The following is a 9,436-nucleotide window of genomic DNA, read 5'->3' on the forward strand; positions in this document are numbered from 1 at the left end:
AGTGAAGAATGCTTGTATGCACATGTAATCCCAGCACCCGGGAGATTGGGGCAGGAGGATCAGGAGCTCAAGATGAGGTCAACCTGGGTTACTGGAAACTCTGTCTCAAACCAAATGAAAAGAAACAAAGAAAAAACTAGACATGTCAAATACATTAGCCAGATTTATTAATAAGCAAAAATAAATGTATTTGAAAGAAATTTCCTGAAAATTTGTAGCAGCATCCACCTCTCCGCCCATCATTGCCTTCCCAAAAGCTTCTTCAGCGGGCCCTTCACCTCCTTATCCCTCAAAGTATAGATGAGCGGGATCAGCATGGGCATCACCAAGTTGTAGAAGAGGGTCGGAAATTTCCCTTGGTCCTGGGAGGAGCCGTTTCCCAGCTGCATGTGCATATAGATGATGCTGCAGTAAAACAGGGAGACCACGGTGAGGTGGGAGCTGCAGGTACTGAAGGCTTTCCGTCTCCCGGCAGCCGACTTACAGCACTGCTGCGGCCATGTGGCCAAGGAGACAAGGATCAGAGTCAGGGGCAGCAGGACAGTGAGGATGGCGGAGGTGAAGGCCAGCATTTCCACCGCTTGGGCGTCCACGCAGGCCATCTCGATCAGTGCTGGCCTTTCACAAAGGAAATGGTTAACTCGGCGGCGGCCACACCTGGACAGGGTCATCATTAGTGGTGACGTGCCGATGGCATTGATGAGTCCGCTCCCCCAGGCCACCGCCACCAGCCGCACGCACAGCTGTGGGTGCAGAACGACCATGTAGTGCAGAGGTTAGCCATGACTGCCAGAAGGATGCACTCAATACCCCCGACCCACAGAAAGGAGAAAAGTTGGACCACACAGCCAGCATAGCTGGGGCCCTCTTACCTGGGCCCCAGAGGTTTACCGGCATCTGTGGGGTGCAGCTGCTACTGAAGCAGAGATCCAGAAATGAGAGATTTGCCAGAAAGAAGTACATTGGGGTGTGAAGCCGAGGCTCCAATTTGATCACGAGGATGATGGTTGAATTGCCCAGCACGGCCGCCGAATACAGAATAAGATTTACTACGAAGAGCACCATCTCCAGTCGGGGGCAGTCAGAGAAGCCCACCGAGATGAAGCCGTGCTCTAAGCTGTCTTTTCCATGGTCTTCCTCTTGTCGGCAGATCTGTGCAGCTGGTGGGAACAAAACCTGAAGTATTTATCTATAATTCCTAAAAACCATTCAACACTGGAGAAGAACACTTAGGCATAAAATCTGACAACCTTCACTAACACAGTAGCTTCCGCCCAGTTCTATAAACTCTTCATCATCGGTTTCTCTTATTTCATGTTGGGAAATTGACTTTTAAATTCCTTTTAATTTTAATTAATGAATTAATTTTTAATTTTTGGAGATAGGATTTCACATAGTCTAGGTTGGTCTTGAACACCCTATGTAGCTGAGAATGTCACTGAACTCCTGATTCTTCTGTTTCCTCCCAAGTGCTGATATCACAGGCATTCGCCAGGACACACAGTGACAATCCTTTCATTGAAAAGAAATTTTCTCTACATGATTCCTAAGACAAAGTATTTTAACTTTATTAAGTATTAATCACAGCTGATCCCTCTTCACGAACATATTTATAAGGAGTTACCTTGGCTCAACCACATTTCTTTAGGCCGAGGCATTCCTTTTCAATGACCTTAGAAAAATGTGAGAACTGGGCTGGAGAGATGACTCAGGGGTTAGGAGCACTGGCTGCTTTTGCGGAGGACCAGGGTTGGGTTCCCAGTACCCACATGGCCGCTCACAACTGCCTGTAACTCCAGTTCCAGGGGACCTATCACCCTCTTCTGGCCTCCACAGGCACCAGGCATGAATATGTACACACACACGCAGCACTCACACATATGTACATGCAGCACTCACATATACACATAAAATGAAAACAAATAGATCTTTGAAATATGACAGCCAAGACTGAAATCAGAACCTGAGCTTTTGAAAAATGTAAGATTCAGGTACTGCCGCCCACCCTGAGCTCTGACAACCTTATTAACGTGACATACACAAGCATTTTCTTTACAGGGCCCATATTAACTTTTTAGGTAAAGTGTAATTATATCTAAGAAATATCTCAGACCATAATTCTGATTAAAGGTTGTCAACTCGGCTCTCTAACAGAATGCTGCACCCAAGGTTGCTGAGGTTATGGGGATATTCTATCTAGAAAAATAAAGCAACTTGGTTAAATTTTGTCTTCTATTAGCTTCTTAGAAACATCAAAACAATGATTTTACAGAAGTGAGGTACATGGCAAGAGGGATGAATGAGGAGAAAGGGAAGGAGAATATGGGAAGTAAAAAGGATATTAAAAATTGTAATTTAAAAACAGATTTAAAAATGGACACTAATATGACTACGGAGAATAAAGAGAGCTGAATTCATAAACAACACATTTGGAATTGGATTTGAGGGAACCAGGGGTGATAAGAAAGAGAGAGAGAGAGAGAGAGAGGGAGAGAGCTGTCCACACAACATGCCTCATACTCTCAGTCCTGTTGGAGCTTTGGTCAGAATGAATGACACGAACTTCTAAGGGGCTATGACAGCGTGTCTAGGTTTTGGTATGATCTAGAGAGGCAAGGCCTAACCATAGAATATTCAGTTAGTAAACTGGGAAAAAACAAAGGCAAGATTTGATGGCTTTTATCAGATATCTTCATTTCCAAATATACACTTTGGTGAAAATGTCTCAACTTGAAGGTCCTACAGTAAGTTACTTTTTCTGACAATACAGCAAAGTGAAAGAAGCATGTCCCTATTTCTCCAGTCATTTAGGCTTACCTGGTTTTAACTTATCCCAACAACACTGGAAGAACACATATTAATTTTTTCCCCTATGGTTTGATTTGTTATCTGGGATTTTGTGGGTGATTATGTAGTTGATACAGGTAGAAAGTAAGAAGCTAGGACATTTGAAATTATATAGAAATGCTTACCAAATCTCAACGTGTCAAAACCCAATCAAGTCCCAATTCTTCCTGTGTTAGATTCTAGTTTCTTTTTGATGACTAATGAGTAAAAAGCCATTTATTTCTTATAACTTGCTTAAAATGAAAAGAATATGTACTATGTACTATGTACTTTTTCAGTGAAAAAGTAAAAGGAAATAATTGCCCAACCTAGTTAAATTACAGAGTCAAGAGGCAACTGAACTAGAAAATAGCATGAACAATCTCCCTTCTACCTGCCATTTGGGCCAAATACCCAGCCTTCCACAGGCTTTCTGGACCTGTCAAACAAAGCCCTATAGCAAGAACTTCCTGTGGACCCTAAAAGTAAACAAGGTGAGTGAGGTGCTCTTATAGATAAGAGGGGAAACAGAGGACTGACCTCTTAGCAGTAAGGACAGTGGCTGGAAGTTGGCGTAGTCTGTTTTCTTGTTGATGCCACCGGGACTGCTCCCTCCATTGGGTAATTAGACGGTGTTGCAAGTGAGTGAATTCTTGGGGTTGATGGGAAACAGCTGAGAAGAGTCAAAGCACAGGCTCTTTTAAGTTTCCCTCTGAGGTTGGAGGTGCTCGTAATCTCACTATTTGATGATTTATTCCCATTTTAAAACATTCTTACTGTTTGGTGGGGCAAAATGGTCCCTAGCAACCAGGGTGTAATGAGCAGCTCCGACACATCTTTAGGGTCTTGAACTGAAGAGGCTGTCAGATCCCCTGGAACTGGCATTACGAACAGTTGTTAGTTGCCATGTGGGTACTGGGATTCGAACTTGGGTCTTCTGCAAGAACAACCAGTGTTCTTAACTGCTGAGCCATCTCTCCAGCCCCAGGGTAAATCTTTTCAATCTCTTTTTATGATAGGGTTCCACGTTTTTTTTTTTTTTCTAAAGGCCATAGTGTTACTTACCTCTCCCCTGCCCTGCCCTCCCGTTCCCTGCCCCGTTTAGCCTGTCCTACTTTAATGTTCCCCTTTTCCCCTTGATACCTCTCTAGCACCCCTGCCAGGAAGCCTCTCCCGCCAACCCATGGACATTTATTAGTTTCTTGACCTCACTGAATTTTCAAATTGAAACAGGCATATCTAAGATTTCAAAACCAGCATCCAGCTGTGAGAGACAATATGTGTCATCTGTCTTTCTGAGTCTGGCTTACCTCACTCAGGATGACTGTTTGTAGTTCTACCCATTAACATATGAAGTTCATAATTTTGTCTTTTTGTAAGAACTGAATAATATTCCATTGTGTATAGGTACCACACCTTCATTAACCGTTCATCAGTTGATGGACATCAAGGTTGTTTCCAATTTCTGGCTATTATGAAAAGGGCAGCAATGAACATGGATAAATAGGTATTTCTGAAGTAGGGTAAAGGATCTTTTGGGTATATGCCCAAGAATCATATGACTGGGTCATGTGTAGATCAATTTTGAGCTTTTTGAGGAATCTACACACTGATTTCCATAGTGGGCACACCAGTTTGCACTCCCACCAGCAGTGGATAAGAGTTCCCCTTTCTCCACATCCTTGCCAGCATTTGTTGTTTGTTTTTGGTACCTTTGCCATTCTGAGTTGGGAAAAATGGAATCTAAATATGGTTTTAATCTGCATTTCCCTGATGACTAAAGATGAACATTTAAAAAAATACTTCTCAGGGGGCTGGAGAGATGGTTCAGCACTGTGCCGGATAGCTTTAGTGTCAACTTGACACACCTGTGTTGAGGTAGCCTCAGTTGGGGAATTTCCTCTATTGGACTGGCCTGTGGCCATGTCTGAGGGGCATCTTCTTGATGAGTGATGTGGGAGGGCCCAGCCCACTGTGGGTGGTGCCACCCCTGGGCAGGTGGGTGTATGTTGTGTAAGAAAGCAGGTTGAGCAAGGGTCAGAGGAGCAAGCCAGTAAGCAGCGTTCCTTCATGGCCTGTGCTCCAGGTCCTGCCTCCAAGTTCCTGCCCTGAGTTCCTACCTTGGGCTCCTGATGAATTAAGATGTAAGACAAATAAACCCTTTCCTCCCCAAGTTGGTAGTGGTCAGAGTATTTTGTCACAGCAATGAAGAAACAAACTAAGACAAGCACTTAAGAGCATTGGCTGCTCTTGCAGAGGACCCAGATTTGATTCCTAGCACTTACATGGCAGCTAACAACTGTCCATAACTCCAGATCCAGGGTATTCAATGCTCTCTTCTGACCTCTGTGGGCATTTTGCATGATCTGAGTGCACTTCCACGCATGTAGGCAATACACTCATATACATAAAATAAAAATAATAAAAATAAAATATTAAAACAATTTCTCAGCCATTTGTGTCTCATCTTTACAAAACTCCCTGTCCCACTTTTTAATTGGTTGGTTGTTTTTTTGAGGTCTTTGAGTTCTTTGTATATTCTAGATACCAACCTTCTGTCAAAGGTAGTGCTGGTAAAGACTTTGTTTCCCATTTTTTAGGTTGCACCTTCATGTGAATGACGATGTCCTTTGATACACAGAAGCCTTTTTAGTTTCATGTGGTCCCATTTGTCGATTGTCGGACAATGCTCGTACAATAAGAGTCCTGTTTAGAAAGTCCTTTCTTGTGCCTATAAGTGCCAATGTATTCCCTAACTTTCTCCTCTATCAAGGTATCAAGTCTTATGTTAAGGTCCTTGACCCATTTGGATTTGAGGTTGTGCAGTGCGAGAGATAAGGACCTAGTTTCATTCTCCTATATACCCCTCTCCAGTTTGACCAGCACCATTTCTTGAACATGCTGTCTTTTCTCTAGTGTGTATTTTTGGCTCCTTTGTGACTTTTTAAATGTTGACTTTTACATTTGGGTCTCAACTTTATTCAACTGATCAATGTTTCTGTTTTTAGACCAGTATCATGCTGTTTTTATTACTATAGCTCTGTAGTATAATTTGAAATCAGGGATGGTAATCCCTCCAGCATTTCTTTTATTGCTCAGGATTATTTTAGCTATGTTGGAGTTTGTGTGTGTGTGTGTGTGTGTGTGTGTGTGTGTGTGTGTTTCCATGTGAAATTTGAGATTGTTTTTCCAATTTCTGTAGAGTTGTGTTGGAATGTTAATGGGTATTGCATTGAATTTGTAGATTACTTTTGGTTGGATGGCCATTTTCACAATGTTAATCCTGCCAATCCATGAGAATGGGAGGTCTTTCCATCTTCTGATATCTTCTTCAATTTCTTTCTTTAGTGCCTTAAAGTTTTTATTGTACAGGTCCTTCACTTACTTTGTTTGCTTTATTCCAAGATATTTCATTGATTTCGGAATGGAATCATTTCCCAGATTTCTTTCTTGGTATATTTGTTGTTGGTATATAGGAAGGCTGATGGAGAAACAAACTAGGACAAAACCATTCCTGATTTCTCTCAGCAGAGTTCCGTTTTTATCATTCTGGAACTTCGTATAAATGGGACCAATTTGTTCTCTGTGATTGGCATCTTTCTTTCAACATGTTTTTGATAGTTATCCAAAACATTCCATCAGTAGTCCTTCTGGCTTTGTGAAGTGAAGTGATAAGATTTTCATTTTTTAATGTTCTGAAGGGTTTTGTCCTGTGGAAATTATTTGCTCTGTGAAAGGCTGAAGTAACTCACTTAGGAAATCATGGGAGGTAGGAGGAAGCCTTTAGTGAAGGCAGCCCACTAACCTTCTTTAAATTTTCCCTCTGGTTTGGATCTATCCAGGTAGACCAGTTGTTCTTGAGACAATTTTGGTATGCAGTGTTTCCCCGGAAAGTAAGCCATTCCATTGAGGTTTGGGAATTATAAGCATATAACTATGCACAGAAGTCAGAGTCTCTTATTTCTTTCTTTTTTTAAGACAGGGTCTCATGTAGCCCTGACTGGAGTATAACTTGCTATGTAGACCAGCCTGGCTTTGATCTCTCAGAGATCTACCTGTTTCTGCTTCCTGAGTGCTGGAATTAAAGACGTGTGCCTCCATGCCTATCTCTGTCAGAGTTCTTGAATCTATAGCCTCTTTTGTCATAACATTCATTTCTTACATAACAGTAGATGCAAGGTTATTTTATAAACATTCTAAAATTTGTTTAATTCTACTTTTTTCAGACCGTTAATGGCTACTAATTAAATAAAGTTTTTTTTCCTTCAGAAATTTAAAGTTGTTTCTGTTTTTAATTTATTTTTAAAAAATTTTGGGGGGCTGGAGAGATGGCTCAGCGGTTAAGAGCACTGACTGCTCTTGTTAATTTTATATTCTTCTACTTTGCTGAATGTATTTATCATCTCTAGGAGTTTTTTTTTGGTGGAGTCTTTAGGATCTTTTATGTGTAGAATTATATTGTCTGCAGATAAAGATGCTTTGACTTCTTCCTTTCCAATTCATACCCCCTTTATCTCCTTCGCTTGTCTTACTGCTCTAGCTAAGACTTCAAGTACTATTTTGAACAGTACTATTTTGAAGCCTGTTGGCTTCAGGCTTGTGATATATTACCTTCAGTGTGCTGACATATGTCCCCTCTATGCCTACGTTCTCCAAGACCTTTATCATGAATGGATGTTGGAGTTTGTCAAAGGCCTTTTCTGCATCTAATGAGATGATCATGTGGTTGTTTAGATTCCATGAATTTGTATATTTTTTCCCATTTTTGGTGGTGTTGATATTTAACTTCATTCCTTTGTGGTCAGATTGGATCCAAGATGATATTTAAATTTTCATAAATTTGTGGAGACTTGCTTTGTGTTCTAATATGAGGTCAAATTTGGAGATCATGGGCGGATGAAAAGAAAATATTCTTTCTGGTGTTTGGATGGAATGTTCTGTAGATGTGCATAAAGTTCATTTGATTTATTACCATAAACTCCAGGGTTTCTTTGTTTAGATTTTGCCTGTTGACCTGCCTATTAATGACAGCAGGTCTTGAAGTCACTCACTACCACTATGTTGGAATCAATATGAGATTTTAGAGCTAATGGACTTTCTTTTATGAAATTGGATGCTCCCATGTGAAATGCATATGTTTAGGACTGTCATTTTATCTTCGTGGATTCTTCCTTTAATGAATGTAAAGTGACCTTTCCTGTCTCTTCTGACTAGTCTTTGTTTGAAGTCTATTTTGTCAGATCTAGAATAGTTACACCTGCTTGTTTCTTAGTTCCATTTGTTTGGACTATTTTTTTCATCCTTTTACCCTGAGGTGGCATCAGTGATTGTTGGTGAAGTGCATTTCTTGGCGGCAAAAAAATTGATGGATCCTGTTTTCTAATCTGATCAGTTAGTCTTATGTTTTTTTTTTTGGAGGGTTGAGACCATTAATATTGAGGATTCTTATTGACCAATGTTTGTTAATTCCTGTTATGTTGGTGTTGTCATGTTTTCTTAGATCTCTTTTGGTTGACTATTCTGGGATTTATTTATTTATTTATTGGCATTTATTTATTACTTAATTTATTTATTCTTTGTGCCCTGTTTAATCTTCTTGTTCTATTCTACTTTCAATTGCTGTGATAAAAACACTGACCAAAACCAACTTGGGGAGGAAAGGGTTTGTTTGGCTTACAAGCACAGTCCATCATCAAAGGAAGTCAAGGCAGGGGCTCAGGGCAGGAACCTGGAGCACAGACCATGGAGGAATGCTGCTTACTGGTTTACTCCTCTAGCCCGTGCTCTGCTTGCTTTCTTATACAATATAGGACCACCTTCTCAGGGGTGACACCACCCACAGGGGGCTGAGCCCTCCCACTCACTCAACAATCAAGATGATGCCCCACAGACATGGCCATAGGCCACTGCAATGGAAACAATCCTGCACTTAAGGCTCTCTCTACTCAGGTGTGTCAAGCTGACAACTGAAGCTATCCAGGACACTTCTCTTCTGACTGAACTATTCCATTGAGTGTTCTCTGTAGAACTTATTTTGTGGGCATAAATTTCCTGAGTAGTTTTTTATTATGGAAAGTTTTTCTTCTTCCTGTAACCCTAGTACATGGGAAGTGGAGGCAGGAGAATCAAGAGTTCAAAATTTTCTTTAGCTACACAGTTCTTAACTGGCTTGTGATACATGAGAACTTGTCTCAAAACAAAACAACAAATCAAAACAAGACAAAACAGAAAGATCATACAAAGTATGAAGACTAATGAGACACAATTTCCTGAAATATGACACGTAAATTTTTTCAAATTTATTCAGTCTGTAAAATCATTAGAAAATGGCACACTTACACGCTGTATATGGGTCTATACATCAGTTTTATACTTTTGAAGGACAGTTTTATCAAAGTTTGAGAAATTTTGTAAATGCACAATTCTTTGACCCATTAATTTTACTTCTCAGAAATTTCTTATAAAGAATATTTGCATAGGAACAAATATATATCCATATATGACTTAGTTTCAATAAGAGGAAACAGAGTGGTTATTGATTAAATGCTAATTAAGTACATGTTTGCACTACCATAAATAAAAAATATAAAAGAATGTGGTATGTATATAT

General features: G+C 40.4%; 1 pseudogene; it reads right to left on the reverse strand.

The window, feature by feature from the left end:
- Positions 1-239: 239 nt before the first annotated feature.
- Positions 240-9,436, reverse strand: part of LOC103746341 — a 13,778-nt pseudogene continuing 4,581 nt past the window's right edge.

Source organism: Nannospalax galili, unplaced genomic scaffold (genome assembly GCF_000622305.1).
Source record: "Nannospalax galili isolate Female #2095 unplaced genomic scaffold, S.galili_v1.0 scaffold2324, whole genome shotgun sequence".
NCBI classification, from domain to species: domain Eukaryota; kingdom Metazoa; phylum Chordata; class Mammalia; order Rodentia; family Spalacidae; genus Nannospalax; species Nannospalax galili.